This window comes from Melospiza melodia, chromosome 5 (genome assembly GCF_035770615.1).
Source record: "Melospiza melodia melodia isolate bMelMel2 chromosome 5, bMelMel2.pri, whole genome shotgun sequence".
NCBI lineage: Eukaryota > Metazoa > Chordata > Aves > Passeriformes > Passerellidae > Melospiza > Melospiza melodia.
Genome location: NC_086198.1, coordinates 25,951,238 through 25,978,488, shown reverse-complemented (window position 1 = coordinate 25,978,488; position 27,251 = coordinate 25,951,238).

Below are 27,251 nucleotides of genomic sequence, written 5' to 3'. Positions count from 1 at the left end.
ATTGTCAGATGTTTAGTCTTGCAGGGTAAAAAAGGGAACACTAAGCACCTCCAGAAAATACCTTAGCCTGGATGCTGGATCAGACTATGTGGGTGCAATAGGAAGGATTTCTAAATGAATGGTTTGTCCTCCTGCCAAATCCAGATTGCTTCTTTAAAACAGTCTTCTTTTGGGTACTTTGTGCAAAGGAACAGATTAAGCATCCACACAGTAGTATTCTTTCCTGTTAAATTTTAAAGAATGTGAAGCTCTGCATGGAAAAGCACAGCTTTTTCTCTTGGTGATGTAGAACTGGTTTTTAAAGTGATCTCTGTGTCTTTACAAGAGCTCACTACTGTTCATATGACAGTCTTCTTTGTAATAAGATTTCCTCTTCCACTTCTTACTGTGTGGGAATAGGGCTCTACATGCCATACTGGTCATTAAATAAAGATTATGAACATACTACTCAGAATGTTGTTGCTATTATAAGCAGTGACAAAACTAGGCATTATGTGTGATATCAAAAGTTTTAATTAGTCACGCTGGTGAGTTACTTCCTGGGAGCTGCTGTTTAATGGCCTTTGTAGAAGTGATCTTGGACCATTTCCTTATAGGTGGGTGACTCATGCTCAATATGAGGTGCAGTTGCATCGTGGGCTTATATTTCAGGACTTGGAAATTGAGACAAATAAGGCAAGCTTAAATGACTGGTATTCCTGCTTGTATGTGCAAGGCCTTCAGCCCACAAATCACCTTGGAAACCACAGTACCTCAGGCCCACCAGCCAGCAATGAGTGTAACACACAGCAAGTAGGTCTGGGAGATTGCAGGGGAGGCTTCCCATGTCCCTGAGCTGGAGCTTAGCTCTGGAGAACAGATGTCTTATGGTGCCAGCATGAACAGGCCCTCTTGTGTGCGTTGATAACATAGTACGGTGTTTTTCATTCTTCTGAATCTAGTCTGACTAAGTTCTGGCTCTTTTCAAGGTTTCCCAGGATAGGTCTGAAGTACAGGACCAACCTCCTTCTGCCTCCTTCTCAGGCTCCTTTTGTCATGGTAACTAGTGGTACATGATATTTATGTGACTTTTCTCTGTCGCTGGGCAACTCGACAGGGATGATGACTCCTAGAGTGTGGGAGGGGACATATTGTTACCATCATCTAGCAATAAATGAGAAAAATACCACGTTGCAAATGTGTACAAAGCATCAGTGAGGCTCTTCTGTGTGATTGAAGCTAAATTGTGTGCTGGGGCAAGCACCCTTGCTTCTTGAGGTTATGCTGAAATTTCATGTACTCCTGCTTCAGAGAGCTGCAGTTTGAGGTAGCTCTATTTGCCTCGTTGCCTTGGGTTATGTGTTGTGTTTTGTTACCAGATAGAAAAGCCCTTGGGAGGCAGCAGGGAGTAGCAACAGCAGCTGCTGCTCAGAGGCGAACAGAGCGATTCCTTGTTCTGCTATTATTCCTAGCGTGGCTGAGAGAGGGCAAAGAGAGAATTCTGCAGGGTTTGGGAGGTGGCTAAGAGCAGCAGGAAACCTTCACACTTAGTAGATGCTGTTAGTCTTGTCCTAGTGGTGGGGAACTTCTGCCCATCCTCCTACTTGAGTAGTTAGTGGGAAATATCTCTTTCTGATATTTCAGCTCAGGGGATAAAGCCTGTGCTTACCCTGGAGTTATTTGGAGGGAAGGAGGCTGTGGTATGAGTCTCCACAGTAAACATGTGGTGCTGTTATCTATAGAAGCCTATTGGGTGGATAAAAACATAGGATGAGGTCAGCAAGAAGGTAGTGGGACCTACAGTGCCTGCTGTAAGAAGGAAAACTGTGGGTGGGTAAAGGCCTGACTGTGTAAAATGACCATCTGAGAATGCTAGAGAAGAATCCCAAAGACTTGGAGGGGGGTATTGTTATGGAATGCTGCCTGCACATTTGTGAGTCCTGTCATTTGCCTGATGCTAACATTAGTTGGGGATCCTAAGATGCATTAGCTGAAATTATGCCAAATGTTGCTTTGTTTCTATAACATCTGTCACTTCTCAAAAGTTATATTTTTTTTTTTTAATTCATCCTTCTCTTTTTTTGCTTGTTTCTATGTGGACAGCTAAAATGAGATCCTGTTGATTAGTTATACTGCAGTGGTCTTCAGCTGACTCCTGCTCCACCTCTTCTGGTTCATCTATTTATAGTAATAGTGGAGGAGTTCTGTGCTTCTTATTTCAGCAAAAATCAAACAAGCTTGTTGTTTTGAAATACAGCTGGGAAATACTACCTTAAATATGTTGCTAAGTCCTTAGAATAGATTAAGAGTCTGATGTTTCTAATAATAATAAATTAGTGAGACAGTGCATTTTCTGCGTAGTAACTGACTGGAAGGCAATAAGATTACTTTCAGTGTTTAGCTTTAAATATTAGTTTTCTCTTCCTTAAATTGCATTAGTTATATCTAATTATAGGTACTGTTTGTGGTAATCAATTTGAAGCATAACGATGTGAGTTGCCTCTCTCTATAAAGAATATATTTTGACTTGGAACATTAGAGGTATTTTGAATGCTGTGTGATTTTCATTTATGATTTGATTACACAGGTAATTGAAATGTGACAGACTCTGATAACATTTGGTGAGTTCAACTTTTTTCGCAGATATATTTTTTGCCTTCATAAAGGCAAAGGAAATGTGAGTTTTCAGCTGCTTGACATACAGATACTTATGAGGTTTTTAATCTTTTTGCTCTGGGTCTTAATTTTTCTTTAAACTATGATGTCTGTTGGAAGAAAAAACAAACAAATAAACCTCAATTTCTCCAGCTAATTAATTCAGCAACAGGGCTGTTTGTGCCCAATGACAGTAAACCAGAATTAGATGCCCTTTAGCAACTTAGATGTAGATTATAATGGACTTATGTCAGCTCAAAACTGTGCCATTGCAATTATGACATGCTAGTATTTACAAATAAAATATCTAGTAATTCTTGGCTGTGATGAATTCTAAACCTCTGCAGGCACCAAAGACTCCAGAGCTGTACAATATTCTGTAAACCTCTGTAAATGCTGTTACAGCTTTTTCCAATGAAACAGAATGACCAAGCCTATGTGAAGTGTCAGTTAAAATAAGTCCTTTTTACTTCCATCTTATAATATGTCTGGGGATTGATTGGGCCACTGCACACAAGTCGGCACACAAAACCTTTATTCAGAAATAAACTACCCAAAATAATTGAAATGCTTAATATGCAGAAGATATTACAAGCAATTAGATTGTACCTAGCCAAAATTTTGCCTCAAGTAACGTAATTTTAGACTCCGGTCATATAAACGTACACACCTAGGTTTACTTACGAGTACATTAACTGAAGCAGGTTGTTACTTAATAATGAATTGAACTGTGCATAAATCCACTCAACCTTAAATATGTTGTGATGAATTGGTTTGTTGGAATGGGTGAAAACAAACAAAACCAGGCTAACCAGAAATTGCTGTTTTCCTTTGGTGGAGAATCTGAGGAAGGATAGAGAGGGAGAGTAAAATGAGAGCTGCTGTATACCTGCTGGTAAGAAAAACTTGACTCTGAAACTTCCCCCAGAATACAAATGTCCAATATATTATTTCAGGACTACTACCCATATTATTATGGGTAGTATTAAAGTGTTTCACTGGGAAAGTGTCTAAAATTGAATTTACATAATGTATTTATAGATTTGTGCATAGTTTTGTGTGAAAATACACTCTACAAGAATGAGAGCTGTACCATATGTAGTATTACAGATACTCTTCTAATACCATGATTTGCAATTTTTTATTCTTTCTTTTGTTTTGTTATTTGTAGATTGCTAGCATTTCTCCATGGCAGCTGTGGATCCCCATGTGTGGTAGATTTAAGCTCTCTAAAAACATGTCTGCTCTTCCTGGTGGTTTTTGTGATTGTCACAGATTTGCAGAGAGTCATAAAGTTGGTAGCAGCTTTGAATTGTGCGTGAACGTTTTGCTAGTGGCTTTATTCTTTTCAATTCATTCTCAGCAGTGTATAAAAACAGGAAAACAATCCTGATGATATTTTTTTGGGAGGGGGTGTGTGGTGTTCTGTGCGAGTAGGCTTAGTGTGAGGAAGTTGTAGAACGAGGTAGAAAGGCTGCCTGTTGAAAGAGATGAACCGCGGGCTGTTCCTGAGGTTTTTTCTGTGTGCCGGCTGATTCTCAGCATCCTTCCGTGGAGCAGAAGCTTTCCTGGCTCCTTCCATAAAATGTCCTTCCAGTGCCACCTCTTGGTGGGTTCACACGCTGGCTTTGCTGTGGAGTTAATTCCACCAGAGAGGAGGTCAGCAGTGCCCTCACACAGAAACAGCCTCTGTACCCTGAGCTGCCTGCTGCGCAAGCACTAACCTCGTCTGGTACCAGGACTCCACGTTTATTAGTTGGAAATACTGTTGGTCTCATAAAAAGGAGCAGTTGGCTGATATAAAGCTGCTGGGTTTAAAGTGTGTTGCTACAAAGGTTTGCATGCATTTGGATTTAGCCCAGTAAATAAAAAGCTGTAAAGTACCATTTTCCAGCAGGTTTTTGTCAATTCAGTGTGTCTCGTGGCCTGGATTATAGTGCTGAGTGGTCAGCAGTTTTTACAGCTGATGTGAAAGGAGTAGTGCTTTTGGTGCATCAGGGGTTGCATAACCCCTTATGTGCTCTGAGGAGTAAAAAAAGGCAGCGTGTTCTTTCTGGACTTCTTTCTCCCTGCTTCTCCCAAGATATCCATAGTACTTCAGGTTTTAGGGAGGAATATTTTCAGGTGGATAATGCCAGTGCACATTCAGCTTCCTGAAACAGGATCCAAGGAGGAAAGAACAAAATGGTGCAGGTACCTAGCACCAGCACAACAGATATTTTTAGTTTATTCATTCTGCCTCAGTTTTATCTCTTTCTCCTTTCTTAGGCTGCTGCCTGGGATTTTCTGTTAATTTCCACAGCAGCATAACTGGTAAACCTGCAGGTGAGCATTGTGTGCTCTCTAGCCCTTGCATGTGTGGGCACGCTTTGGCACATCAGAGCCCCTCATGTCAATTTTGAGCTTTGGTCATCTTGTTAAGATCTCTTCTTTATGGAGATGGCATTGGTGGTTACAGTGCTATAATCAATAGCTGCCTTACCCTTTACTTTGTATTAGATTGTACTTAAAAGTGCTGAGAAAAGCCAGGGATGAAAAAACAACTTTGGAGAACACTTCATGAAGATGCTCATCTAATCTAATAGTATAGACTAAACAGAAGAGGAAAAACTGAAAAGTGCTATTAAAATATCAAACAATGCCAAAGAAAGCATCCTGCAAAAGTGTTTTGCAGGGATAATTAGGGAAGAAAACCACTTGTAACTGTATATAATCAAATGGGAAAGGGAGCATTTATATCAGCAGAGAGGGTGAAAAGATTAGTTTTGCTTTCAAGTTTACTCCTAATGAACTTGTGGATTCCTGACTGACAACTGGGCCCAAAAGTCCTACTGCCAATGTCTTTCTCATTTTAACAGCAGATACTTAATGTTGAATTGCTTCAGTATTTCCAGTTGTTCTCCCTCCATACGTTTTGAAGGCCTTTCATAGTGATTTTTGTATTGTGGGACACCCAAGCATCCTTACTTTCTCTTGGTGCCACTGGAAGGGAGGATCCACTGGCAAGGCACAGGTCTCTAGGTACATAGAAAATTATTTTTCTCCATAGTTTATCTTAAAAATGTTTTTCATTCCTCTTGAAAATCAAGATTATGCTGTTTGGCTTTCTCAGCTGACTGTCCTATTAAAAAAATTTCTAAGCTTTGGGTAAATGTTATTAGGTCAGAAAGAAAAGTTGAAACATTTGAGGCTCTAGGCTTATCAATAGGACTTGCACAGGGAACACAAGAGACTGCACTACTTGGAATGTGGTGTTTTTATAGAATTGAATTCTTCTTTGGATTAAAATAGAGTGAATTTCATTGTGTGTGGGTCAATGAGAAGATGTTTCTTGCAGCTCTCTGCATGATGGTTTTGTATGAGTAGATCAAAATTTGGAGTTTTGTTGGCTCACTTTATGGGTGAAGCAAGTTATGTGTTTTTCACTGTAAAAACAGTGGGCAGCAAGCCAATCTTCCTAAACTGTTGCTTAAGCATGCCTGCTTTATATTACTGCACTATATAGTAGCTTTATAGTCATTCTGTATTTAGTCCTACTAATTTTAGATATTCTGAGTGGAGTGGAGTGTTTCTGAAGTACCCAAACCTGAGTAGTAGGTGTTTGTAAAAAGGCTTCAATTCTGAGTGCAACCCCTTCAATATTGGATGGAAATCTTGGTCCAGCTGAAGCTGATGCAATTACCTCCTTTTTCCTTGAAACCAGATTTTGCAGCCCTTCTGCTGTGTCCAGAGTGTCAGCATATGCCTCTGTGTACAGTGTTAATGATCTACTGTTAGGAATTATCTGCCTTAAAACAACCAAAGAAGGGACTAAAATCAGGCTTTGATTCTGCTGTCACATTAAAATTTCTGGGAGAACTGACTTGATCCAGAAAAATTTCCAGTTAGGGTTTGATAAGGATATTTTTGTGTCTCAGTTCCATCTGTTTTGCCTTGTGTACAAGGCCTGCATCTTTGACATGGCCAGCTGCCTGTGCTCATTGTAAAATCAACCTGACAAGTTTGGAGTCCTTGATGCCTTTCTTTGTTATTCATTGTTGTTCTCTGAAACACAGCACAGCTGATCTTGGTCAAATGTGATGATTTGTCCCATAGCATATTTTACAGGCAAATTATTACAATGCAAGTACTTGCAACTTGAAATGGGCAGTAATACCAAAAACCAGTCAAGTGTAGTAATAACTCAGATATATGGAAACCTGCCTGAATAGCTTCTATAATTTTGTATCATATATGTGTTTGCCCTTTATACATTCTTTCCTTAGAAGCCACAGAAGTTTCAATAGGATGTGGGAATACCCCAAGGCATCATTCATCACAGGCAGACTTATTGAAGTGTGTCTTTATTTTCCAGGAGATGGTCTGCAAAGTTTCTCTTCTCTTAGTTTGATTAGTGGGTGGGAGGAGAAGGGTGCATGGAGTAATTAGAAGCATGCACCTTTACTGCCTTGCAGAGATGCACCCCTAGGCCTGTGGCACAGGGAAAAACTGCTGTGGAAGAGCTGAGTTTTTTGAAATGTGGCATGCTTTAGTGTTAGATTGCAAGTAAGATTAAGTCATTAGGTTTGGTGATGATATTCTGATGCATTGCAAAATTGGTAATGGCGCTGTAGCAAGACTGAACGAAAGTGTTGTTCTTGATGTGAGGTGATACTTCTACTGTGAAAGCACACAAAAAACTCCATTATTAATACAAGTGGTACACTGATTTTAAATGCAGTCAAAGCAGTAGGGAGTTTTAACAATTTTCAGGATAAGTGAAGCACTGCAGAGGCCATTTTCTCCCTGTGTACACTCCAGACTCACATTGAGGCATGTTGAAGAGCAGCTGGAAAAGAGTTGTAGTACAGGAAAAGCCATGCTCCTTTCTTCCCTGCCCTAGGAACTGACCCATCAGTTTTCTGCTATGGTGACAGTAGATGGTCCCAGCTGATACTGCAGAAACCAGGGAGCACATTCAGTCACCAAGAGCCAAACTGATCTCCCCAGTACTGGTTACATCATCTAAGCCAACAGTCAGGGCTCCTTCTGTGGCTGAGGGAGTTTTCTTAGTGCAAAACACATCCAAAGTGGATGAATTTAGCTGGCTTTTGGTGACACCTCCTTGGTTCCTAATGGGGAGCTTTTAAATGCCCCAGACAGGATAGCGCCATCTGACAGCAGTCAGGTGCTCCTCTCTCTGGTGGGGATGTGTGTCAAAATTAACTCTTGAATCCAGCAGTTGCTGGGGAGAGGAGAGGAAAAATAGAGGGTGAATTAAATAACAAATAACTGAATAATGCATTTGCTTAGCTTCTTAAGAACTTGATCACAGATAACATTTACATGTTATCTGAGAATTGAGAACTATTTACAGCTTTATTCCATGCTGACTTATTACATCTGCTCATTATTCCAAATAAAAACTTTCTGTAAGTCTCTATCACAGGTGAAGAAATCTAAATAAATTAAGCACATCTGCAAACAGAGCTGCTGCTGTATTTCTTATGAACAAATAGACAAATGTTAGGGAAAATATTCTCAGCTCTCTGCTGTGTCAATGTGTCAAATCTCATCAGGATTAACTTCAACCCCTGGGTATCTGCGTATCTTTCTTCACAAACATTTATGAGTTCCTGGCACTGGTTACCCTGTCCTTACAAACAGAGAGACTTTTATGCTGAGATGAGTTACACAGATTGAGCAGAAACATTAGCACAGCAATTTGAAATGATTGATATGCGCAGTGCCTTGTCTGCAAAGCTAGTTAGTTTGCTACTTTTGACAAGGCAATTTAACAATAGAAAATTGTTGATAGTGATCAAAACAGATTGCTGTGTGGAGATGGTGGGTTTTTCAAATGGAATCTAAGCTTTGTAAGCCTCCTAGTTCTGCCAAAAGCTATTTACCTTAAGTTACCCAAGTTCTTAAATTACTTAAATGCTTTGGAAATACTGCCTCTAAAAGGGGGCTCCAGAGAATCACAAAACCTAGATTTCATTTAATTGTCACAAGGTAAAATTTTAAAAATTGCCCAAGTAGGAATAGGATTTTTGCATTCGTATATCTTTGAAGTCTGGCTCTAGAACTTCAAAGGCAGACTGCGGAAATGAGCTCCAAAGATAAAGAGGTGTGCTTTGGTATTTCATCTCCAGATTTACTGTTTAAATTCATGGATTTGCTATACAAACAGAATGTTGTGGTGTCTTCTAGACTGACAATTTCCTTCTGAAGATCACTGTGCCTTCCCTGTGTTAGTCCTGAGCTGCATGTGACATTCTGGGACTCTCATCCCAGAATCCAAATGCTCTGGTTGGCTTGTGCCACTCTGATGTGCAACAGCAGAGCTCTTCACCTGAGGTGCATTTCCTTCTGCCAGCCCTCAGCTGCTCCTTGTAGCTTTCTGTGCTTGTGTTATTCCTTGTATCTCAGTGGTGCTCATGCACTCCAGCCGTGCTTAGGCTGCTTGTTGAGCTCAATGCTGAAGGAGAGGCCCAAAGGGATAAAAGGTAGGGACAGAGGGGCAGGAGCACTTGGAAGGACCTGCCCAGGAATATGGTTTCATCACCTTTGTTCTCCTTTATTTTAGTTTAACCAGGGATCTGAAGGTCATGTCCATTGGCCTGGCTGATGCTTCTTTGGATTAATTCCAGCTTCTGTCATCTGCTGTAGGAAATGTGTAATGGCACTAGAACAGCATGACAAGGGGATAGCAGCCCTGGTACTTGGCACTGCTACATTTCTCTCAGCCATGTTGAACTTCTGTCAACAGATGACTACACTTTTATCATTGTTGTTCAACTTCAGGTCACTTCCATGATCTCATCTTTTATGAAAAAGAAAAATCAAATCAGTTTCTAAAAAAAATTGAATTGATAAAATCTAGTTTATGAGAGTAGTCTGGCTTCCTTAGCGCAGCAGCTCTCTTATCAGGATCACAGCCTGAGGAGCTCCACAGCCTGTTTGTTTTTATGGTAATCAGATTCTTTCATCCCAGAATCCAAAATGCTGTTGGAGCATATTTAATATTCTAGTCCTTCCATGTGTCAAACAAATATTTGGGCTGTATTTAAGGTGGAAAACAAAATCACATGGTTTTTCCTCTTCCTCTGTATGGCTACCTGTCTTTATACGTGTTGGTGAAAGGATTTCCCTGAATCCAACTACTGTGGGGAAAAGTGAAGTTGTATCTTGGCAGCCACAGGAAAACCTAAATTTGTTAGCCATTTGTGAGCATCTCTGCTGCAGAACAAGTAAGGAGAGCAGGAGATTCTGAAAGCCACTTTATGATGGATGAAGATATGGGTGGTGCTGGAGGAATTTTCCAAAGCATCCAGATTGACTGTGAGCCTCTTGCCATAAATTACTCTGGAAAACCCCATTTGCAAAGTGATTTTATAAAACTGGGTATAGAAGAAAAGCTGTGAATGTCAAGCATGATTTCTTGCCCAAAGCAAGATTGTCTCATGCAATACGGTGCAATCTATGTATCTGTCTTTTACAGACCTGATTATGAGGGTAACTGATATCTTTTTTCCATTTTTTTTTTTTTTGGAAATTCACCTAGAAACTGTCTTTAAAATCATAGCTCTCCTTACCCACATAGCAAGATAAGAGACAATGTGCAGACAATATGCCATAGATTATTTTGCTAGGTGAGAAGGAAAAGGAAGATGTTCAGAAGACATATTATTTAATTTTTAAAAAAGGTAGTTTAATATATAAATCTTTCCTCATAAATTCTCCCTGAATGGTCCTATTTGGAAATTTATCATGTCAAAGTACTTTAGTTTCACAATCCATTTTTTTTCTACTTTATATCTTTAAGTTGAAGATTGATGCCTGATTAAAACATTTTTCCCGCACCAGAGAAATTTCCAATTAACAAAAAAATCCTCAGCAAAAAGGAACATGTCAAGAGAGAAAAATCACAGCTACCTGCTCTGTAAGTTTTCTACCAGATACTGACACCTGAGCTCTTTGTAGACTACAAGAATAATTACAGTGCATTTGCATAGGCTGGTGCTGAGTTCCTGCAAAAGAAATCCAGGAAAGGATTAGCATGCTTATTCACATACCTTGCATATTATACAGTGGATTCTTGAACTAATTGTTTCCTCTCCACACCCCCCACATCCCTCACCTCCCAATTTTATTGTTGTGTAATGTTTCTAGCTTGAAAATTTTAGATAGGAACTGACTATTTTGGAATTTGTGGAGGGAACCAAGCAGAAACAAAATCAGTTTCCTAAGGAAATATTGGCTCTGCCTGACTTTCTGTGAGTGCTCTGTGGGAGCAGGACCTGTGTATTATCACAAGCTAAAGAGGATTTTCAGCCATTTGAGGCCAGTCAGGATTCTCCAGCTAGGGTGAAACACCAACCTACACTTTGGGGATTTTTTGCTAAAATGACACCTAGAAACACTAGCTGAGTACTAGCACCTAAGTACACAAAGAAAGCACATGGATCACAGGACCTAGAGGAGCAAGACCCTTGTCCTACCTACTGCACCTTCTGCCGTTTCATTTCATAGGTTCTTGTGTTTAACTGTGGAGAAGGAATATTCTGCCATTGGTGAAGGGAAGGGTTTCCTTGTGAAGGGAAAACCAAGGAGCGCTGTAACTATTTGCAGGTTTATGAAAGGCTGCTGCACTGATGGGACAAGCAGTGATAAGGCTGAACTTGAAAAGGGATGATTTAGATAAGATGTGTTAGGTGAAACACCATAACAATAAGACTGGTAAGAGCTTGTGCTGCCTGGGTATGATGCAGCGTCTCAGGCAGCAGAGATGCTGTAGGAAAAGCCTGGACATGCTTTTGCAGAGGATAAAGATGACTCTAGACATCTTCCTAAGGTGCTTTGCTGTCCTGCATCTCTGCCTTTCTGAACCTTCAAGGAGATGATGCCCTCTCAGAATTATTGATTTATCAGTGGACAGAGCACTAATGGGTGCATACAAGGGCTTGTGTTTTCTTTCCAGTTATATTGCTAGCATGCTGCATGACTTCTTGATGCTGCTGATCAGGGAGACTGCAAGAATTTTCTCATGTGTCTATTACAGGGGCAGGACACTGCGCAATTCCTCAGATGTTAGAAATGTCCCTGTCTTTTTATGGTAATCGCTTCTTTCAGTAAACAACTGCTATGCTTGAAGCAATTCTGCAAGCTTATACACTGTATTTCAGAAAAAAACTCAAAGGTTTCAAAATTTTTTCAGTTATTTCTATTATTGTAGTGTCTCAGTATTACTTCTCTTTATTGCAATTTGTTTCTCGGTACTAAAACTGCCTTGTTACTTCGCTTAAGAAGCAACACTAAATAAATAAATGAACAAATAATTTACCCAGCTTTGGTGTGAATTACACCCCTTTCACTATAATTCGCATGCATTGCAGAAGCTATTTTTTATCCTGCAAATTGAAGGGGTTTTGAGATTATGGACTAGTCTTTTGGAAGTGCTCATAGCTGCTCTTGCTCAGAACAAGGGAGAAGAGCTCCCCCATCGAGAACAAAGGGAGCTGTGGGGTGCTGAGCAGTTTTGAAACTTCATCCATACAGCTTTAGACTGTGCATTTTGTTAAGGATTCTCTCTGAAGGTTACAGTAGAAAGACTTGGTTTCAGCAGGCAATAACACCAATGGATTTGAATTGATGCTTATTTTTCCTCAGTTGGGCAAACTAGGGCATACTGGAAAGTGTGCCTCCGAGAATCCAGGACCTGAAGAATTTGTTTCCAGACTGAAAAATTATCTCTGCTGTTTAGTACAGGCCTGCTGCATTCATACCTATTTTTAAGCCCCAGCCTTCCACATATTTATATTTCTCCCCTAGTATTTGTACTCTGACATGACAAGGTCTTTGCTTGCTTTTCTAACAGTGAGCCCTACCTTCAGTTCCTGGTCTCTCTCATTTCAGGACTCTTTCTTTACAGAAGCTCTTGGAACTGACTTTTCAAAAATAGTGATATCTTCACTCTGTTTTCCCAGCGGTGAAGTCTTGTGCTAAGGCAGCAAGTGCTTTTCAACACTTACTTTCCTGTGAGAAAGTTGAATGGACGTGGTTTAAAAGCAGATATCTGCATTTCTTTGTTGCCTGTTAATGTCATGGTATCAAAGTGCTTCAGTACAGACTCTCATATCTCTGAAAAGCAGAAAAGTGTTTCTATATCTAGTTTGCAGAAAAGATGGAGTACAGACATGGTATTGCATGACATTTTACTTAAGAGGCAGAAATAAGTAATATCAATATGGTCGATATTAAACAACTTATAATGAAAGTGTAAATCTAAGATTGTTGGGTAGGGGCTTGGATGAGTTAGTCCTTGGCTCTGCCTGTATGACATTTTCATCAAACAAAGCTAAAATCCTTACTGATAAAATCTACAGATGACATTAAGGCTAAAGGAATAGCAAATAAAAAAGAAGTGGAAATCATAGCAGGCTGCATTCAGCTTATTCCAGATCTGCAAACATTGTGCATTCCAGCACAATTTTGTGAAAAGGCACAGAATGCTCCCTGTACATACATGGGTGGGGGCTCTGTCCTAGGACATCAGATCTCCAGAAGGTAGCTGGGGACTCTGAATGGTTTATGAATGGGATATTGAATGATGGATGCCCTACAGTGCTTATGAGTCAAGATACTTACATGAATTCCAAGTGTATAAAGATCAATTGTACCACAGGGGTACAAGGTTTAAACTGTGCTTTGTTGCTGTTAGGACTACTGCTGGAATGCATCTTGGATTTTCATGTTGATAGCAAAAGAATCAGTGAGAAAATTGAGGAGAACTGTGAGGAAGATAACTAAGGACCTGAAAACCAAGCTATTATTTAAAAACATGCTTGGTTATGAATTATATTTCCTCAAAGAAAACCTGATCACAGTCTAGTAATGTGTCTTTGAATGTTTGATAAATACAGTAACAGGTGTCCAGCCTTCAAGCAAAGGAACAACATACAGTAATGAAAAGTTGAAAGCACTGCTTCATTTTGAATGATCAAGATAATTAATGACTGAAATATTCAAGAGTAATTACAGATTCACTCCACACTGAAGATTTAATAAGGAAGCTTTGCTGGTGTGTGTTGTACCAGAGTTGAAATTAGAAGGTAGAATGGGTTCTCGACAGCTGTAACACCTGAGTCTTGGGGCCAGTAATTAATAAGTAGCCCCCGAAGCTGGGGCTACTCAATTTTATTTTCCTTTTTCTGTTTTTGTTTTTGCCTCCTGGATGTGAAATGCATCATGTATTTCCAGCCTTATAAAACTGGACCTATCTCAGTGCCCTCAAGACTAGCAGTTGTGGTGGTCTGCCTTATCTGCTTCTTAAGAAACCAGGATAACAGGTAGAAACTCCAGTAGGAAACTAGGAGGCATCCCCTTTCTGCAGTGAAACCAAATTTACCTGTATGCTAGGTTTAGGTGATTGCTATGTGAGTAGTTCTGTACCATCCTCTTTCCTATTCATTCACACCTGCTTTTCTCAAAATTAATTCAAACCCGAAGAGTAAAATATCATCTCTAATGCCTATTTCATTACATCTAGGACTGAAGCCACCAATTTCAATAAAATATATCCAGAAGGGCACTGTGTCATTTTCCTGAGCATTGCAGGAGACATATTAAAATGTGTATGCTAATTGAATGTAGGGAAGCAGGATTTGAAGGTTATGAGCTCTCTCTTGCTTTTCCTATATATTCAGTATTTCCCTTATTTTCATGTCAGTTCCCTGCCAACTTCTTTTCTGTTTGAAGTAATCATATTCAGCATTAGATTGTAGGATAGCAATAATAATAATAATAATAAAAGACTTTCTGAATATTTTAAACAGCATGGCATATATCCATGCTCAAAAAAATTCTTTGAATATGACCATGATCTCATTTCCTTCCTGTTCTTTCACCATCACACATGCACTGAAGTGAGGGACAGTCATTGCCAAGTTCTGCATTGCATGAGATCCAAGGGGTATTTTCACTTCTTTCAACAGCCAGGCTGAAGTGTTCATTGCAACCACAGTAAGGTCCAATAATGTGCACATTGATGAGAAAACTGCAGAGCAAACAGAAGCACGGCAGCCCTTTGTGTTTGAGATTCAGCAGGCACACAAGGCTGAAAGCGTCTCTTCTGCTCTGACATTATCTACAGGTTCAATCTACAATATGCTGATTCTATCATAATACAGAAAATTGGTTAATTCCCTCTGGAAATTTACAATAAAAATAATTCTCCCCTTGAACTGCTCTTGCTTCTTTCTTTGATTGGATGATGCTATCGCCTTCATTCTTAAGTGGGGGACAAAGACAGCATTTACACAGCCAAGTATGTGCATTTATATAAAATCTGCACACTTTCTGCACATAATTTACACTTTCTCTAAAAATATTGGCAAGTGAAGATAATTAATCAAACTTATTTCCAAGTCACTAGGACCTGTGCAAAAATTATATCACTTGCAGCTCTTATCAAATCACTTCAATTTTTTTTTCCTCCCCACAACTTGGCTGCTTCTTTTCTTTTGAGTGTTGTCCTGATCAAGGATGTCCAATTCAGCTCTGGAATTACAGGTCACCATGTCAGCTGATACAGAGATTTTATTATCCCAATAGGAGCCATTTTGCAAGTTAAATGGATGCATTTTATTCATTCACATATGGAAGACAAAAAAGCTTGGCAACAACAAAAAAAACTAATTTGAAGTTTACATGTTTCTGCAGAACACAGACTAGCCAGAAGCTAGGAATAAGGCAGGCACTGTTTTGGCAGGGAATGTAATTAAGCACCAGCACAACTTAACTGTAACGTGGATGAAGCCTTTAAGGGTCTGACAAATGTTATGAGCTTGTTTGTCACTTAGGAGGTGAGGGCCATGATTGGTGGATTGAAAAAAGATCAGATGAAGGAGATGGTGATCACCTTCTTCTGGCTTCCTTGTCTTAGGCACTGTGCATTTCCTGAATTTTTATGTATTTATAGGTAATGGGCCCTTGAAGGCCACGTGATTCTCCTTTCAATGCTTAATTAACACAGTTAATGGGAGGCAACTCCTCTTTTCCATGTGTGCCATTGTGAAGCTTTAAGGCATCTTTGTGTTCTCCTGAATTTAGTACTCACTGAGTCTCTCAAGGAGTGAGCATATAGATGGGTAGGAATGGATCACCTCTGGGAGCTGATCTAGTGGGACTGCCTTGCCAACTGTGTGTTTTCCAAAAAAGCATTCTCAAAAATTACAGGCTGGCTGTGTAGTGTGTAGGAAATACACACCTTGATAACAACCAGTTAGTAGAATTGTAGGATAATAGTAGACTGGTGGTGATCTCATATTTTTTGTCTATTAACAGTTCTCTTCTATTAGTACTGGCTGTGGTGGAAAAACACAATTATAGAGAAGCACAATTTTGTAATATACCTCTGCAGACTTTGAGGCATGTTGGCAAATACTGGAATACCATACACATGCTGGTTCCTAAGCTTGGAAGGCTTTGTGAGAAACTCACTGCAGCAGAGAATTTCTTACTCTCTGTGATTTCTGCTTCCTGTTGAGATTTACTGACTTGCTCAGTTTCCCATAAAACATAGAAAGAAGGAATCCACTGGGTAAAATATTTCTTTTCTTTTTTTCTCTTTTTCAAATTTATTTATTTCTTTGCAAGAAGCCATTTTATGAGCAATTAAGGTTTTTTATTTGCCCCAGAGTAATATTTTTGTTTCTGATTTGGCATATCTTTATTAGGCTGAATAAAAAAGCCCTGCTTAATTTCCAGAAGACTGAAGAAAAATAACTTGTCTGCCAAAGACATATCATGTTCATAGCTAGGCACTTAAGCTTGATACTGGTTCAAGTTCAGCAAAAGTGCAGGGAGGAAGGGCTGGCTCTGGCCGGAGAATTGCCACAACCTTTGCACTGCCTTCCTTGCTTATTCTAAGTTTTGGGAAAATCATGCTACTGGCCTGTGACATAGCCAGGATGGAGTGGAAGCAAACTGGATCTGGTTTTGAGAGAGCAGTTAAAGTCTCTACAAACAATGTTTCTGAGAGCAGAAGCAGGAGTAGCTGGCCTGGGCTTCCATTTTCTCTTACTCCCATAAGAACTGAGCAGTCTCCTCCTGTGGCTGGCACAGGCATGGCTTAAGCCATTTCATGGTCTCCTGAGAAATTGTGCCATGTAACTGCAGGAAAACCAGATAAAATGCACAAGTGCTCAGTCTCCAGGGAAAGGGAAATGAGATTGAGAACCTGGATAGTTTTTAAGGCTTTTCTCCTAGATCTTCTGCTTCTGAATGCAACAATCTAGTATTTCTACTTCCCCAAAAGGGAAGAGATATGTTCTGAGCTGGCTAGAGAGCTAAGCTGATAGAAATGAAATGAAGGAAAGATTTTAGATATATCTTAGTTGCTTGCATTAATCAGGATTTTTTTTTTAATTTAAAAATTATCTCAGTACAACAGAGCTTTTCGAAGTAGTTAAAGAATAATAGGAAAAGCAAGATTTAGTTTAGCATTGAATTCTTTATATATGTAAATCAAAAAGACTATTATTTTGATTTTTCTTAAATATTAAAACCCATTATTTTATTTATACTTTTTGGATTTTTTAAAATAAAACAGCTAAGCAACCTCTTATTCACAGGGAAAACAATCCGTAAATGCTGTATAATAATTATGCCTGTAAAGTCGCTTACCACTATTTGTTGTAACATATTTTAGACAGCTTGCTACCAGTCAAATTAGTTTATGAAGCACAGGTGAGTAAAAGAATAAATTCTTGTTTTTTAACTGTTTCTCGGACTTAATGGAGGAATAACGAGCTGGAGCATTTCCTGCTGTAAGAACACACTCCCTAAATAACCTCACCCTTAATTCTACACTGCATAAGAACAATGCACCTTCCTAGTTTTGCCTTAGAATATTAACACACATCCTGATTTCAGGATTGATTGAGTTTTCTTTTTAGAACAAGAGCTGACAAAAAGAAGACTGCTTTCTAGAACCTAACAGCTTTGTGTATCTATTAGGTAGAAAGCTCCTAGGCAAAATTAGACAAGATAGAATAGGATATGTGAAGTTCTGTTCTTGTATGCCTTTTGAAATGGATATATATTACACCACTCTCATGAACAGAAAAAGGCAATGTCATAATGATCGTGTTATAAACACTTTGGAAGCTCCAAGGCATGGAAGAAATGATCTTATTTCAAGTTGCTACTTCCTGTTCTGACAGAGGAAAGGGAATGAAAGGGTAAACTGTAGATTCCTGAGGGATGATCTTCACTGCAGAGTATCAGAGTAACCTCTTGCTTGGCCAGCAGTCCAAATTTTTGGTCTTGCTGAGACATTGCACATGCTGCACTGCTGACATGTTGCACGTGTTGCAGTTGTAATAACTTTGTCGTGCCTCCTGATACCACCGTCTCTTGATCCTTTAATTAACCTAGATATGTCTAATAAGCATGAGATCACAACTTTTACCAGTCTGTCCAAAATAACATATACTGGAGAGAAGATTGTATTGCTTTGACTACTTTGTGTTTAGTTTCTTAGAGGAGAAAACATTGAAAAGCAAAATAGGAATAATAAATAATTTTATTAATGATAGGGAATGAATTAGGAAACCAGCTCAGATACAATTTAAACAGTTAAAGGAGAGAGGCATGGTTTTGCTGATGGTTGGCAGTGGCATCTCAGCAGCAAGGAGCCAAAATTTCTGTTGGCTCACAAAACAAGGGAAAGTGAAAAATGTAAAAATAAAGAGATGAAAAGACCCCATATGTCTGTGTGATCCTGATGAACCTTGAAGACACAGTTTTGGTAATCTGGTGCCAATGCTGCCAGCAATAATTCAATAGGAGCCTCTTAGTGATTAAATATCCTTTTAAACATCAGTAATAATTACTGTGTACACTTAAGCAATAAATTAATTCCTGACTCCAATCCCTTATAATTAAGGTTAATGAATTGAGTTGTCTTTAGTATTAGGTAGGCCTAAACATTTATAAAACTACAAGGAGAAGAGATAAAACAGGAAGCTTTTGCAGAGATAGTTTAAAGGTAAATGTGACATGCTCATTCTTTAAAACAGAAATATCTGAAATTGAACAAAACATGTATTTGTAAACTTAAAAATGTCAGCAGAATGGTCTAGATGCATTTTTAGCTTGTTGTCACCCTCCATCCCCTGGTTAGAGAGGCTTGTTGCAAGTTTTCAGAATTCTAAAAAATATTTTGATTATCCATTCCTACTCTGTTTTTGGCTCACTTTCCCATGTTAGTTCTGAAGCTATTGTAATGGGAAAGTATTTGGATGATTCAAGTAGTCACTAGTGAGCTGGATTTTCACAGCTCTCAGTAATGGCTTAAAATGAATGGCAAACAGAATGGCTCTGTTTGCCATTCAGCATGAGAAGAAGCAGTGTTAGGGACACCTGAAAACTCCAAGGTAAGGACTAGAAAACTATTCCTTCTCCTTCAGTTCTGTGGACTTGTTAAAAAGAGTAATGATTAACAAATTTTTAAAAATATTCTTGACAGAATCTCATAGCAAAAAAAAAAAGTTCCATTACTCCAAGTTATTACTTCTCTTAACATTCCGAGAGCTCAGCAGTAAAAAGAGGTATTTCATTCCATCTTGACAGGTTCCTGCGTGTGTTTAGTACAAAAAATAGCTGAAAGTGGTTGGGCATGCTTGATCCAGTAGATTCATCTTGTGCTATTAGTAGCTGCTGTAAGGGGAAAGAAATACAATGAGGTTCTGCCTCTGTGCCTTTGCTAGCTGATCCTCAGTGCTGAGTGATTTGGAATCTCACCTTTGTCTGGGATGCATGATCTTTGGCTCTGTTGCTCATGCAAATGTGAAAATGCACTGGGGCCTGTATCAAAATCTCAGCTGGGATAAACTAATGCCAGTGGGCTTTGGTACAAGTAGGTGTAGCCCCAGAAGACTGACAGGCCTGAAAATATCTGTATCCTCTGCAGGTTTCATGTGGCTACATGCACAGTTTAATGGCTATTTAGTGTCTTTAAAATGTCTGCTATTTGCTAGTACTGCCTTTTCTGGAAATTCCTTTAGATGGCAGTTGGGCTGCCTTTAAAAAATATCTGACTCAAGTCCCTTAAGCAATCCCCGTTAAATGAAAATGTTCAGCCATTTCAATCTCAATGGGAGATTTTTGTCTGAGACAGAATTTAATGTGGTGCTCATTCACATCTGTAGGAATATGTTTAAAAAATCAGAATGACCCAATGTACTAAAATGAAGCACATAAATCATATTATGGCATTAATCAGATTGCCATATGCAGTTGCCAGCCTCTGCTTAATTTGACTGGGATATATAAAAACATAATGCATCAAGTAAAAGGTATTTTTAAATGGGCTGAAACTAGCATATAGTCCATTACCATTTCTATTTTTATTACCATTTCTATTTTTTTATTAATGATCAAATGGAAAAAGCTCATTTGTAGTGTTGATAACTTGAAAACTTGGCAGTCATGTTTTTGTGTTCTTCATAAAATAAAAAATGTGAGGGAGTATGTGGGCCTCAGAAATGGCACAGGCTTGTGTTCATACATAAGTGTGTTCATATTAACATAATTTACATAATCCCATGTAAGGGCTTTTTTACAAATGGGGCAATGGAAAATGTCTTTAGTGACACTTCTCTGGATATCCTCTGCACTTTCAGTGAATTATGTAAAGGTCCAGTGAATCAAGTGCTTTATAAGGAAAAGTGCCTCTGATTTTTCCAGTCTTGATGCATATGGGATTGAGTGTTTACTTTGCATGACTCAGACAGAAAGCAACTGAATTGCAATCAAGTGTATGATTTTAAAGGTTTTTTAATAAGAGAAGGCTTTCCCCTATTCCATTCTGCATAGCACTTTCTCCCATCAAGATTTGGCTGGTTTATTCCCCATTCTCATCAGAATTTCTGTCTTTTATTTTTAAAGAGTGTTTTCAAATTGAATCATCTCATTGTGGTTTTAGTTCTTTCTGAGTGTGACATTCATAATGAAAATCTAAAAGTGTCAGTGTCATTTCCATGCTGGAAATTGATATAATGCATGCTAATGAAGACTTCAAAGGAGGAACTGTTTTTATTATTTTAATTTAAACGTGATGGAAATGTTTTCTTGAGTCAAGCCTGAAAAGCACATTTGAGGTAGATCAGTTCAGGGAAGAAGCAGAAAGAGATGATAATTTGTGAACTGAGCAAAGCTGTTTCTTGCCATCTTTCTTCCTGAACTCTGGCAGATTTAGGTACCTTTCTGATAAAAGTTTCTGTATTGGTTGTTCACTATCTCCTTCTGTGGATTTGAAAGTGCCACCATTGTAAACAAATCATAAGCATTGAGTAAAATGTAAAAATTAAGTACTAAATTTAGGTGACAATTTTAATAAAATCTCTAATAGTGGGAAGAAATATAAAGTTAGTTACACATATACTTTGGTCTCTGCCTCAGAACTACTGATGTGATTTTTGAAGGGATGAAGTAAAACCGAGCGTTTTTTTTCTTTTCCTGAAATCCATGTTGTCATTGCCCTTGTTTAAGGTAACATTTCCTTCTCCTGAAGCTCATTGCTGCCAATGCTTTCAGAGGCCTATGTTCCTGATCCTTCTGCATCCCTGCTTCAAGCCGTTTGCTTGTGTGATCTGCAAATTTTTAATGACCTGATGAATGGGTGTTGAGTATGAAATGGGAATAAAAGGCACATGGGCTGCTTTTGAACTTTTCACTTCACCCCAGGCTTCAGGTGAAGTGAAAAGTTCTTCATCTTCTAAAGGCTGCTGCTGAACCAAGATGGGTGGCTGTGTGCAAGGCAGTAAATGGTTTTCCCGTTTTGCAGGGAAGTCACCTCTGGTCCTGGTTCAGCTGGAGCTGTACTTGCAGAGCAGCAGGGCCAGATCTGGCTCCGTTTCTGACCCTGCTCTCTTGACCATCGGATCTCTGCTGCTTTCCTCCTGAGCTGCATCTGCTGAGCACTATATTGCTCTATCTTTTCTCTGATATATTTCTCAGCTGTGTCAGAGGGCTCATGACTAAAACCTTAGTGGTTTTTATCTTTGAATTACAGGTTTTTCAGCATAGAGTTAATTGCTGCATGCATTTTTCAGTGACAAAAGATTAGGAGTTTATATTCTGTGTATGGTTTTCCCTCTCATGTTCTGTGGATTGCTCCATGTTGCATTTGCCAGGCTGTTGGGTTGCCATTGTTTTGCTGTAATTTTTCTAGTCCAAGGTGCTCCTTTAAGGATGAGTTTTCTTCTCAATATTCCTGCAAGAGGCATGCAGGGGAGGTGATAGACACCAGTTCCAGCCACAACCTGAGCTTTTCCAACTTGAATTTCAGAACTGAAAACCAGCCTTGCATTGCTGATAAATTTACAGTTCTACTTCAGCAGCTGCAACTTAAAAAAAAAAGTACTTTGTTTTGGATTTTTGGCATCACATATTTAAGAACCCTGTCATCCAGCCTCTGGAAACTAGAGGTGAAAATGTAGGAAACCAAAGTATAGACCTTTGTGGTGACTTTCAGGGCTAAACAGCAGTTTAGTCTTGGAAATTGCTTTTCTTTTCCTCTGTGGAGCAGTGTGCAGAGTAGGCTACATTTCCCTCCTGTGCTGTACAGCATTCTCTGCTTGTCAGGGGTACAGGTAACTTTCAGCTTGTCATTTGCTTGATGTTTCTAGTGCTGCTTTCAAAAAGCATATAAATAAACTTTCATATGCGTGTATTCTTGCCAAGTATATGTCCCCTCATCTGGCTCTCTTCCTTCTAGTTTTAAAGAGTATGTGCCACATTAAAAACATTGGTGGAATTATCTGCTGGGAGATGACACTCTGAGCTGAAAAAGTGAATGATAAGTAATGAGGGAAGAAGTGGGAAGTAATGTATAAATGCAGAAGTTTTATGCTCTGAAAATTACTGTAGCATCGAAGTCCCTAGATGAGTAAAACAATGCGCCAACATTTCATCACAGACTCTCATCAAAACTTCAAATAGAATTTTTACATCCATACACTATCATGAAGTATTTATAATTATTGTGCCAGGAGATCTAGCTGGTGATTCTCAGAAATCAAAGGATGAAAAATAAAAGATACATAAAAGAATAAATAATTACTGACTCTCTCTGTGCATTCTCTAAACCTAGAGTGTCAAAGTTTTTCTGTAGCGGGGGATGACTGACATTTTCAATTCAGCTCCCTAGGAGAGAAATACAAAATGTGCCAGTGGAGGAGGGAAGGCTTCACTATACAGAGCTCCTAGTGAAATCAGGAGGAATACTAACTGTACAGCTTAGTGTCTATGCCCTGGCAGTTAGGGGTAGGTATCTTTTTCCAGATATTTAGGCACTTGATAAATAGGCAAAAGTCTAGTATCTAAATATCTCTCAGGATGTGGCTCTTGTACGAGTGAATTGTGATATTTTTCTGCAGCACATAAACATTGTGATATGCACAGAACACTGCTGCATCAGGATTTCCTTAATTCTGATTGAGGGCTTGCATTTTCTTCATTAGGGTCATAGAATATTTGGAGAGGTTTCGGTTGGAAGGGACCTTAAAGGTCACCTAATTCAAGGGCAGGGAAAACTCTTACTAGACCAGGTTGTTTAGAATTGTATCCAACCTTGAAGACTTTCAATGATGGGGCAAACATAACTTCTCTGGGAAACCTGTTCCAGTACCTCACCACCCTCACAGTAAAGAATTTCTTCCTAATATCTAATCTAAACCTGCTGTCTTTCAGTTTGAAGCCTTTACACCCCTTCCTGTCACTACATGTTCTTGAGAAGTAGTGGAAAACCAAACTTTTTTTGGAAATTATTGAGGCATTGAGCTCCTAATACAATCAGAATGGAAAGATGGAAGAAGTTGGAGGCTTCTAGCTGAGTGTCAGGGCTGATGCTCCTGTCTCGGGATATCAAGGCAAGGTGTAGAGAGTCGCAGGTGGTGGAAAGCAACAAAATCATCTTGACCAGCAAGGCAGTGAGGGAGATTGAAACCACTCATTTTTCCTGCTCATGTGGCATGAAAAAGGCATAACTGATTTCTCCTCAAGTTTTACCTGGAGCTGAGTAGAACCTGTGTGATGGTAATTACAGTGTGCTGAGCCCAGGGCAATGCATCATGCTGGGATAGCCTGTGTCCCTACCTGGATGCCAGCCAGGCTGGGGCAGGGTGCAGGGTGGGACTGTATCCAGGGGATGCCCTTTCTGCACAGAGAGGTCTCCTTTTTGTGAAGTGCCACGTGGGCATTGTCCTGGTGGAGGAGTATAGACCTGGTGTCATCTTTACTGCATCCAACTACACTGCTGAGAGAGAGGTAGCTAAAGGCACTGTAGGAAGTCCCAAAGAACACAGAAATTACTTTTTTTCTTTTTTAATAATATTTTAACAGCTACCTGTGCCTTACTTGGCATGTTGTCAAAATAAGCTCAATTTGTGGAAAATAAAAGGTATCCCAAACTGGACAGACTGGGAGGGGAGAGAAAGAAAGAAAACAGGAGCATGTCAAGAATCCTGGCCATGACTCATTCTCTAGATCCAGCATGTGGCTTTACCCTACTAGATCTTAGTTTTATAGGAAAATGTTCCATATTCTTTTAAGGTCTAGCATGGCAGCCTTACATCTTAACTTACACATTTTTCAGCTCTTGCTTGGATTCAGTTGTTCTACACCCACTGCAAAGCTGAATCAATCTTTGTGCCACAGTTAAATACTGGATGATTTAGTGTGCCATCAAAAACTGCATAAACAGCCTATTAGAAATGTATTAAACATTCAGTAGGAAATTGACTGTTCACATATCTCCTTGCAGTAACAATACCCAAATAATACAGCAGTCATTACCCAAATTATCTAAACTTGGTTAATTGTACAACAATGTGATCATGGTTTTGTGACTGATGATTTTGATTAATAGAGTGCAAGAATAAGGTATGACAGCTACATTTGAAAGGATGAGGCTCTGTTTCCATGAGTAAATGACAGGGAAATATTTGCAGTGGTGTTCCTTAATCCCCACCAGTATCTAGACTTCAGACCTGTGACCTTTTCTGCAGGAGGTAGATCTCTGTTCTAGTAATCACAATTCCAGTGGTAACAGTAATGAAACAAATTCAGACCATTTCCTGTTAATAGCATGAATTTACTTTGCCAGAAATATGCCAAGGAGAGAAACAAATTTTCAGATATGATAAATTTTTGAACAGAAAAGGATCTCAAAGATTGTTTGAATACCAAGATGATAACGTGTCCTGACAGTGGTAAACTTGACTGATGGAGTAAGGTAATTGGTTTATTGTTATTCACCCACAATAACAGAAAAATCCCACATATTAATTTGTATGTTACTCTCATTTTGTTATGAAATTCTGGATAGGAAGTCAGTCTAATGGTTTCAAAATGTCATACAGTTTATCAGGGTACTTAAAAATGTCTGACACCATTCTGAAACAGTTACTGCTTTTCATATGGTTAAAATACTGAGAGAATACGTACTTGTCATCTAGAATGAGGGGATCAGTCCAAAGAGATGATGGGGCAGAAAAAAAGCCTGTTGATTGAATGATACCATGAGGATACTCTTCACCATCACTCACACATTGGATGAGGCTGCGGATACGACAGCCAGAATTAACTGTTCTCATCATATCTGGCATTTGTAGGAAATTATGTGGAGCACTGCCATGACTCATAGCTTCCCTCTAAGCCTCATTACTTCCATCATTACTCCTCTAAAAGTTCTGTCTGCATTTTCAGAGTATTTCTGTGCTTTCATTTTGAAAGCACGGAACAGCTGGAAAAGAAAAGGAGTTGTTTGGAACAGGAAGCATGCCTTGAGTTAAAAGGAATGCAGAGGATATTTGGAAGAATTTCTAACATCATAAGGGAATTAAATATTTGCCCTGAATTGCCAGTGTGTCTGTGGAGAGAGGGAGTCATTAAAAGGAATGATGGTACTCTCTCTTTCACCCAGACTGATTTATGGTTTCACAGTCTCTAAGCAGGGAGCTGACTGATTTGTCTCCAATATGTTTCAAGGGGTACATTTTCTTGTCCCATCTTCCCCAGGGTTTAATATGCTGCCTTGCCCTCTTACTGTCTTGCAGATTTTCCTGAGGTGGAAGAGAAAGTCCTTCTCAAATGAGAACTGCAGGTTCTCAAGGAAATAAATTTTGTCCATGGTTGGGCCCCAGGCTCAGAAGATATCAGAGCCTAGAGACAGGTTCCCTGTCCCTATTTGGGGTCTATAAAATTGCTTTCTTTGCCTAGGCCCAAACTTTATTTTCAAGTCATAAGAATGAAAGGGAAAACAGTGTGTGCCCATAAGGAAATGCATTGGGAATGGATGCAAATCAGGTCTCCTGCTGATTCTGGCCATCTTGTTGGGATGTAAGGATGTTTTTGTACAAGATTTCTGTCATAGTCCTACACTGTAGGCAAAAGACCTGAAATATCTCCTCCTTTTCCTGTCTCTGTACTGCTCATGCTTTTGCACCATCAGAGGAATGAAAGTGTTTAACTTTTAAACATGTTGTTGAAATATTAAACAAAGTTTTTCCCGCTGATTGTTAATGCCGTATCAAAGCAGGTTTGAAACGGCTTCATAATCTCTTACATAATGCTGTCATGCTGTTTGTGTCACTGATACTATTTCATCCTGATAGCTGCCACTGGCAGGAGGCTCAGAAATGTGATTGTAACCATTCTCAAATGCATCTTAAATACATTTCACAGATTGCTCTTGGGGAGAGGTGCTTTCTTATGCTACAGCTTTTTTGGTGGAAACCAAATAGAATGTTCCATTACCTCAGTCTCCTTGTCTGTGCACTGCAACACAGATAATCCTCCTCTTCCTCCCAAAAGGTGGATTACACTTAAAATAATTGTCTTTTGCTGGAGTAGGGTTAAGGAGCTAGAACAGAAAGTCCTCCTGTGCATTTTCTTCCTTCATACAGATGGTTCAAGGGTTGAATCCAGTGTAGTATTTTCCATTGTACCTAACTCTGGTGCAAGATAATCCCCTTGTACCCAGAGAGGAGTCTGTGAGTGAAATCAAGAAGTGTCTCCCCTCCTCCTCCCTGCAATCGCTGGTAGCTGATGAAGGGATTGATTATTGTGGGGTGAGGAGATCCTGCTTCATCTGAGTTAGATCAATAACTTGGGTAGTGTCTTTCCACTTGAGTGGCCATTTCAGTGTGCCTGGATAAAGGAAATCTGTGCTTCTTTGGGGAAAAGAAAGAATTCTCCAGAAAGAATTCAGCTTAACCTTCTACGGAATGCAATACATACTGAAACAGCAAATGTCTTTTGCCAGTTAGGAAAATGACTTAGATATGGGCATGAGAATTTTTTAAAGATTATATCCTTCAAACCTCAGTGTAAGAAAGTTACTGAAGCATGTAATGATGCCTTTTGGAGCAGGCACAATCTTTACTGCTTCCCTGAGACAGAATGCTTCCTTGGAATTAGCCTTCAGGTAAATACATCTTTTGGCATATTAATTTCTTCCTGGAGCCTTCAGGAGCAAACAGGTATTCATGGTCCTCCTACACCATTGGAAAATGGTGCAGAATAGTGTGTGTTAGGTATTTGTCCTGGTTTAGGGCAAATTGTCCTCA